Here is a 9,772-nt window from a genome sequence, read left to right as displayed (position 1 = left end):
CTAATCTCCGCTCCTCCAATCAAGTGACTGAGGACTCAGAAATTAATAGTCTTCTGCTCCAACATTGAAGACTTATGAGTGTTCCAAGACTCATTTATTTATTTACTTGCAGAACTGGGAATACCAGCTTCGTCGGAACCATGCAATTCTGTTCATACAAGTGCACCACACTCTACTCCGTTCAGGGGAGGCACACACCAGCTATACTATTATTTATTTATTTATCTACAAAGTGCACCACCCTTTATTTTGCAACACACCACCCTGAGCCCAATAACGCTTGTTCCATCACCTTAATGCCCCCACTCGGGTCACAAGCCACCGTTACTTGGCTCGGCGATTTGTGTAGTTAGCCAGTTCGTTATATACACTGAATTATTCCCTTATCTATCAGATGTGGGCCTGGAAAATGCGACCGAAGACCAGTTTCCATGAACAAAGCCAAGATTGTTCGTTCTTGGCTACTACGTACGAGCGAGGGCCATTTGCATGGGTTTTTTCCATGTGTCAGAATTCTTACATGCATGAGATCAGGGATATGTAAAGAAGTAAGGACTGCTTAAATCCTCCATTAGTTGCAGAAATAATATTGCATAGAAAGATGAATGTAGAATTTGCGAAGAGAATGGGTGAGCAGAAGCTGTGGAATTGTACTTTTGATACCTTGTTACAAAGTACAGGATGATATTGTATTGAGAAGAGAGAAAAGGGTACTTCTCATATTGATAAATGAACTTTATCCTTCAGGGTTACACTGTGAATTACTACTATATACGCAAACGTTCATCAGCTAATTTTGTAACGATAACTTCTCTAGTAGAATATAGGTGATAAACTAACCAAACCAAACCACTAACTGTTTAAATAATTAGAAAACGAATATGGTACGTACGACTGTGCTTGACCAAATCATAATAACTTCATTCTATATTTACATATATGGAATACCAAATTAGCGAGAGGTGGTCAACAAAGTTCAATCACGTTACACGTATAAGCTTTCACTCTTTTATCGTTAGTGTTTTTTTTTTTTTTTTTTCCGCAAACACTTAGAATAGAAACCTTAACCCTTCAATGCGAGTTTTGAAAACATTAAACAAAGTCCTTTTACTAAAATGTTAATAGAATGTGAACTCATTATGGAACCAGCTAGAAATTGCATTAATTAACTAGCAAATAACAAGAAATACAATATTAATAAAACTTAAATGCAATGATTATCTAGAACCAAAGCATAAAATAAACAACAAAAAATGACAAATGAAACATGAAATCAACAAAGAATTTGTATAATGAGATGTAAAAAATAATTAATGAGTTGTATGCTAAGAAAACTTATGAAACTAGAAACGTAAAACTAAGGTTCCGACGTTCCGAGTGATTTTTTGCTTTTAATTTTAAAATTACTAAAAATGAAACTCAATTTCAATTTTTAGTGTTAAATTTCAGTTTTGAAATTCAAAAAACTGTTGTAAGTTAAAAATAGATATCCAACTACAATCCAACCAACACAACTGTTGTGAATAAATTTGTATGTCCATGATCCAAATCATCATGTAATCAATTCTAATTTTAATAATAAACTATTATTTTATTTTCATCGTCATATTTTACTATTTGATTAAATGGTCCATTTGATGATGTCCTTGATTAAAATTAAAGACTCGTTATTATAATAGAGATTATGATAATGAGAAACAAATTTGTTTTAATTTTAATTTAAATCGTTCTTGATCATAGGATTATTATAAATAGGATATCAATAATGTGGATAGATTAATATATATATATATATATATATATATATATATATATATATGATATTATTTATTGGATAAATATTAATAGATCTCATTTATTAATTTGCATATATAGATGAGTCACATGTTGATGTGATCATTGAACTGACTCAATTGAAATTTTCTAATGGTTAAAATTTACCATAAACCGTCAATAGAAAATTCTCAAGAAGAGGTGTAATAGCTTTCTTTGACCTAAGATTGTCATAGTAATTAACAGGTTATTTGTTGTATTTTGATTTCGGATATTGGATGGATATTGGATATGATTAAATACCTCTAGAATTAATGATTAATCAAGAAGGAATCCATCAACTCTTGGTAATGAGTTTGAGCTCTATGAATAAAATTATATCGTGGTCAAGAAAATTAAATGAAAGAAGAAATGAGTTTCTTAAGTCATTATGAGTTAACTCAAAAGGGTTTGACAGTAATACCATACTCTAGAGTTAACCCAGAGCTGTAAAGATGGAAGAAATTATTACACTACTCTTCTAATGGTTCTTGAAAGTAAAATGATATTTCATGTTATCCGGACGTTAAGGAGTGTTGCTAGACGCCTATCTTGATCAGTATATTAATGTGATTAATATGTTACCGGCTTAGTATTGAACCTACGGGATCACACACAAACGGGTGTTCTAATCTCTCTGTTAAAGAAATTATTTCAATATTTGATGATTAATTAAATTAGAGAATTTAATATGATCAAATGATTAATTGATTTAAAAAAGGTGGAATATTATTATATTTTTGCAAGCGCTGAAAATATAAATAATATGAAAGATTTGGTGAAAGAAGAGAAGCAAACATGTATGATTTTGTATTTGGAATTTGGGTTGAAAAGATGACTAGATATAAGTTTGACTTGGTAAATTATTATTTCAATCTTAATTGCTAAATGGTTAGCAATAAAAGGTAATAAGAAATAATATAGCATAGCGTGCTATAAATAGAGTCTTAGACTGGACGTTGAAACTATCCTAATATCACTTCTCTATTCTTATTTTTTCACTTGTCAAAGTTGTTGATGAATAGAGATCAGTCTTGATGTGGATACACGTAGAGTCTTCACATTGTTGAAGAATTTTTATGCTTCAAGACCTCATCAACAGGTACACTTTTAAATATGCCATCTGTTTATAATATAATTTAAATACAAAATAGATCATTTTATTCCACAATATGTGTTTATGAACACCTTTTTTCCTACCCCCACACTTGTCAGTAAATAGAAAGACCACAACAAACTTCACTAAAACGTTCACACATTACAAACAGTACAACACTAGAAGCCTATACCTTTGTGATGACACCAATTGTTCTGTTCCCCGCCATACAAAAGAAAGCAGACAAATTGGAAAATCCAATCACCACCACCAATTAGATAGACACAAAATGATAATCACTTCAGACACAAGGAACAAAAAATCTACCATCAGGATCGGCAATTCCAGCCATTTGGTGAGCATCCAAGTTTGCAAAATCTGAATTCCTTGGCGTCACTGCGAGAATGAGACAGGTCGGAGTTTTGATATAAGACACAATCATGGTTCTAATTTGAGCCTCGATATCCAAAGAATGGTCACCAACAGGAACCTTGGTGATGCCAAGGAGATCCACAAGTGTAATGTAGAGAACATTGGGCGAAAAAAATATTTTTAGTTTATTTTAGAATTAAAACACTACTTTTTAAATAATTTAATCTCTCAAATTTTGTGTTAATTTTTTATTTATTTTTGAAATAGGTATTGTCCTTAGGAAATCTTGGTTAACTAATATAATGAGTAGCTGAGTGTTACATCATTAATTTCAAACGGTTTAAAAATTAGGCAAAATTGCACTTTTAGTCCCCCACTTTAGGTCCAATTTCGCATTTGGTCCTCCACTAATTTAATTCACAAATTGGGTCCCCCTGTTTTGTAAAATCCTGTAATGTTGGTCCTCAATTGGACATTGAGTGTTAAGCTCAAACGTTGACTGCCACGTGTCAACGTCTGAGAGGCTCTTGAAAATTTTTACCCATCTATGATGAAATTTTTTTACGCTTACCCAATTCCCCCTAACCCAGTCCCACAAATTCTAATTTTTTTACGCTTACCCAACTCCACGATTCTGTCTCTTCGGCGCTTCAACTCGTCAGCGTGGTTGACGGAGGCCACTGCGATGGCGGCGTCCATGAAGGCCCAAACGTCGACACTCTCCAGAATGGATTGGAAATCCTCCGAATCCATCACCAAAACGAAAAAACAAAATCAACCTAACCAATGCCGAGCTGGTGTGAGAACACGGATCCACCGTAGAAACAAAAAAAAAACAAATATCTATTCTCTTTTTTCGGTTTTTTTTTTGGAAAACTTTAGAATGAGGGAAACTCACCAGAACAGAAGGAAAGGAAAAGTATATTTCGTGAAAACTCTGACAGGGAAGACCATAACCCTCGAGGTCGAGAGCAGCGACACCATCGACAATGTCAAGGCCAAGATTCAAGACAAGTAAGGTATCACACATAAATTGCAAACTCCATTCAACGAATCGTGTTTTCAATTTTCCATAACCTAAAACATCACTTGTTTGAATTTTTCAGGCATTCCTCCGGATCAACAGCGTTTGATTTTCACCGGAAAACAACTTGAAGATGGAAGGACCCTGGCCGATTACAACATCCAAAAGGAATCAACCCTTCATCTCGTCCTCAGGCTTCGTGGTGGCATCATTGAGCCTTCCCTCATGGCTTTGGCTCGCAAATACAACCAGGACAAGATGATTTTCCACAGGTATGCACTCTATCATTTTTGTTTTGTTTTTTATATCATCTTTTATGGGACAATAACTTAGCCCCTTTTGCATCTTGACTGGAAAAAGGGTTATTCTTGCTCCCTATATTCATGTCCTTCTCATTTATCAGTCTGAAGATTCGTTGGTAGAGTTGTTGCAGAATCTAGCAAACATGGATATCACATTCCAAGGGTTATGGGATTGGGTTAGGGATTTTTAAAAAATTGGTTTTAGAATTTGTGGGACTGGGTTAGGAATTAGGGTTAGATTGGGTAAGCGTAAAAAATTTTCAGCACAGATGGGTAAAAATTTTCAAGAGCCTCTCAGATGTTGACACGTGATAGTCAACGTCTGAGTTTAACGGTTAACGTTCAATTGAGATTTCAGGGATCAACATTGCAGGATTTTACAAAATAGGGGGACCCAATTTGTGAATTAAATTAGTGATGAACCAAATACGAAATTGGACCTAAAGTGGGGGATCAAAAGTGCAATCTAACCTAAAAATTATTGATTAAGTAGTCAAATCATTGTCACAATAGGTAGTTTTTCAAATTAAATTTTTTTGTTAGATATTAAAGTTAAAAAAAAGGCTAAATACCAAAACCAAAACACTCTTATTTTGTAGATACGAAAAAATTATTTAAGTTTAAAATAAAAATACTAATAATTATCATTTGTACCACACCAATTCTTCGATCTCTTCCTCTTCCCAGCATGATACTAATAAAAGTACTTTTAGTTCTAAGCTTAAGCTTATTCAAAGAGGCTCGCAATGGAGTTGGTCACAGTTTTGACCAGTCCACTATCCTTGTTAATCCACGGTTCAGAACATTATTAGATGGCTCAATTGCCTTGCTGGATTTTCTCTTCGTCACATTCGTTGAGAGTGTAATGCTGTTGCGGACAGATTGACAATGGAAGCTTTAAGTTTGGATATGGGTTTAAACATTCTTGAAGATTGTTTTATTGTTGCTGCTTGCTGATTCTGCAGGCCAAATGTACTCAAGGTAATTTAATTTTGTTTTTTGGGCTATTGCCCCTTTATTCCAGAAAAAGTTAAATCAACAAGAAAGTACACTAACACTATACAAAGGACCTTTTTACTCAAATTGTATTACACTCCATCTGCAAGGAATATTGAAAAATTGTAAAGATAGCCATATCGTGTACTAGCACAACTTCAAAAACCAGATGGAGTATGCAATTTATTTTTCCACATGAATATAATGATTAGGAAGAAATTCGGGTGATATGGTTTTTAAAGTAAAAACTCTCAATTTAGTTCTAGCTAATTTATATTTTCGAGAAATAACGTTTAATTCAAAACCATTATTATTTTTTCATTTATGTCTTTTTAACATTCAAGCTCATTCAGTTTTGTCAAAATAGCGTATCATTTTGTAGCACGTAAGGAAACCATTTTTTCTGTTGTTTATTGAACAATTATATTTCGATTCTCCAAATTAAAGGTAGTCGTTAATTGTTTAAAACGAAAATCAATTTGCTTATCAGAGCCAGGTAAACTGAATGGTAAGGCTGAGATTTTTTAGATATTAATTAGAAAAATAATAATAACAAGTTTTATGAGTCTTAAATTGTGGAAGATGAAAGTTGTAAGGTTGTGAGTTACAAAGTCTTGAATAAGCAATTATGTGAGCATTTAGTATTCTTGAATAAGCAAATTATGTGAGTGGTCACTCTATTTTAGTATAAATAGGGGATCATACTCTTGTATTTTGTGTGCCAAATGAAATAAAATCTTCTTCTTCTTCCAACAAAGTGGTATCAGAGCTTGAGTTCTAGAGTGTTCAGAGAGAAACACTTTGTGAGTTGAGAGATGGCAAGCAATGGCTTGAGTATGTTTCAATTCCCTCGTCTTACCAAAGAGAATTATGATAATTGGTGTCGTCGCATGAAAGCCTTGTTAGGTTCTCAAGGTGCATGGGAGATTGTAGAGAAAGGTTATACCCAACCTCAAAATGAGGCTATTTTGTCACCAAATGAGAAGGAGACTTTGTTGAAGTCGAAGAAGAAGGATCAACAAGCACTTACTTTCATTCATCAAGGTTTGGATGAAGCTATGTTCGAGTTGGTGTCAAATGCAACCACATCCAAAGAAGCATGGGAGATTTTGAAAACCTCCCTTGAAGGTGTTCATAAGGTAAAAAAGGTGCGCCTACAAACTCTACGTAGAGAGTTTGAATCATTACATATGAAGGAATCTGAATCTATCTCAGATTTTGGCAACAAGGTGTTGGCTATTGTGAACCAAATGAAGCGTTATGGAGAAAATATGGAAGATGTTCGTGTGGTGGAAAAGATCCTTCGCTCCTTAATCGCTAAATTTGATTATGTGGTTTGTGCTATTGAAGAGTCTAAGGATTTAGACTCAATGACCGTAGACCAATTGATGGGTTCTCTTCAAGCCTATGAAGAAAGGTTCAATAGAAGACATGATGAGCCATTGGAGCAAGTCCTCAAAGCCAAAGCTTCTTTGAAAGAAAATGGAGGAGAAAGTAGTCAAAAAGCACGTGGACGTGGAAGAGGACGTGGTCGTGGACGTGGTCATGGCCAAGGAAGAGGAGGAAGAGGAGATCGTGATAATTTTGACAATAATGAATGGAGGAGCCATCAATCCACTAGAAGTCGTGGAAGAGGAAGAGGAAGAGGTAGAAACAATTATGAAAAAGCATATGAAAGGAGGTATGATAAATCTAATGTTGAATGTTTTAATTGTCATAAATATGGCCATTACTCTTGGGAGTGTAGAACAAATGTTGAAGAGAAGGTCAATCTTGTTGATGATAAAGAAGAAGTTGAAGAGTCAACACTACTACTATCACTTAATAATGGTGAGAAGGAAGACAAATGCTTATGGTATCTTGACAATGGAGCAAGCAATCACATGTGTGGATGCAAAGAGAAATTTGTGAAACTTGATGAGAAGGTGAAAGGAAATGTTTCTTTTGGAGATTCTTCCAAGGTGCAAATCCAAGGAAAAGGTACCATTTTAATTTCTTTAAAAGATGGTGCTCACAAATTAATCACGGATGTTTACTATGTTCCTAAACTAAAAAGCAATATTTTGAGTTTGGGACAACTTGTTGAAAAGGGGTATGAAATTCATATGAAAGATTGTTGTTTATGGCTTCGAGATAAAAATTCTAATTTGATTGCCAAGGTGTTTATGTCAAGAAATAGAATGTTCACTTTGAACATTAAAACCAATGAAGCAAAATGTTTGAAGGCTAGCATAAAAGATGAATCATGGTGTTGGCATATGAGATTTGGGCACTTGAATTTTGGAGCACTAAAATCCTTAGGAGAGGAGAAGATGGTGAAAGGGATGCCTCAAATCAACCATCCTAATCAATTGTGTGAAGCATGTCTCCTTGGAAAGCATGCAAGAAGGAGTTTTCCAAAAAAAGCTAATTCAAGAGCAAAGGAGCCTCTCCAACTTGTTTACACTGATGTGTGTGGCCCAATCAATCCTCCTTCATGTGGTAACAATAAATATTTCTTGCTTTTTATTGATGATTATAGTAGAAAAACTTGGGTTTATTTTCTAAAGCAAAAATCTGAGGCATTTGTAGCTTTTAAAAATTTTAAAGCTCTTGTGGAAAAGGAGAGTGGTTATGTAATCAAAGCTCTAAGATCCGATAGAGGTGGCGAATTCACATCAAAAGAATTTAATGAATTTTGTGAAAAATATGGGATTCGTCGCCCTCTAACGGTTCCTAGATCTCCACAACAAAATGGGGTAGCGGAGAGAAAAAATAGAACTATTCTTAATATGACTAGATGTATGTTGAAGGCTAAAAATATGCCAAAGGAATTTTGGGCCGAAGCTGTTGCATGTGCCGTTTATTTGTCCAATCGCTCCCCAACAAAGAATGTCAAAGATCAAACACCACAAGAAGCATGGAGTGGAGTGAAGCCAAGAGTTGATCACTTGAGAGTATTTGGGAGCATTGCATATGCTCATGTACCCGACCAAGGAAGATTCAAGCTTGATGATCGGAGTGAGAAACATGTGTTCATTGGCTATGATGCAAGCTCAAAAGGCTACAAATTGTACAATCCAAACAATGGAAAGACAATTGTGAGCCGAGATGTCGAGTTCTATGAAGAAGGCACATGGAATTGGGAGGAGAAAGAAGACACTTATGATTTTTTCCCGTACTTTGAAGAAGTAGATGAAGAAGCCTTGACTCCAAATGATTCAACTCCAGCACTTTCACCAACTCCTTCAACCAATGAAGCCGCATCATCTTCCGAAGGGAGTTCAAGTGAAAGGCCAAGAAGAATGAGAAATATTCAAGAATTATATGATGAAACTGAAGTTATAAATGATTTGTTTTGTCTTTTTGTTGACAGTGAACCCTTAAACTTTGATGAAGCAATGAAAGACAAAAGGTGGAGACAAGCCATGGAAGAAGAAATCAAAGCCATTGAGAAGAACAACACTTGGGAGTTATCAAGCCTTCCCAAAGGTCATGAAGCAATTGGAGTCAAATGGGTGTTCAAAATCAAGAAGAATGAAAAAGGAGAGGTTGAGAGACACAAAGCAAGACTTGTAGCTAAAGGTTATAAGCAACGATATGGAGTTGATTATGATGAAGTGTTTGCACCGGTTGCCCGCATGGAAACCATTCGTCTTCTTATTTCCTTGGCAGCTCAAATGAAGTGGAGAATTTTTCAGCTTGATGTAAAATCGGCATTTCTAAATGGCTATCTTGAAGAAGATGTCTATGTTGAACAACCAATGGGTTTTGTCATCGAAGGTCAAGAAGGAAAAGTCTTGAAATTGAACAAGGCGTTGTATGGTCTAAAGCAAGCACCGAGGGCATGGAATACTCGCATTGACAAGTACTTCCAAGACAATAGGTTTGTTCGTTGTCAAAATGAGTATGCTCTTTATGTTAAAACTTTTAATAATGGTGATGTCTTATTTATTTGTCTTTATGTGGATGACCTTATCTTTACCGGCAATAACCCAAATTTGTTTGAAGACTTCAAGGAGTCCATGTCTCGTGAATTTGATATGACAGATATGGGACTCATGTCATATTACTTGGGAATGGAAGTGAAGCAAACAGAGAATGGTATCTTTGTCTCACAAGAAAGGTACACAAAAGAAGTGTTGAAGAAATTTAATATGCTTGATTGCAATCCCGTGAACACACCTATGG

The 9,772-nt window shown here is 35.0% G+C and overlaps 1 pseudogene; it reads left to right on the top strand.

Annotated features, from left to right (window-relative positions):
- Positions 1-4,163: 4,163 nt before the first annotated feature.
- On the top strand, positions 4,164-4,797 carry LOC106796171 (ubiquitin-like; annotated as a pseudogene).
- Positions 4,798-9,772: the final 4,975 nt, after the last annotated feature.

This window comes from Glycine max, chromosome 15 (genome assembly GCF_000004515.6).
Source record: "Glycine max cultivar Williams 82 chromosome 15, Glycine_max_v4.0, whole genome shotgun sequence".
Classification (NCBI taxonomy): Eukaryota; Viridiplantae; Streptophyta; class Magnoliopsida; order Fabales; family Fabaceae; genus Glycine; species Glycine max.
This window is presented reverse-complemented; position numbering and strand designations above follow the sequence as displayed.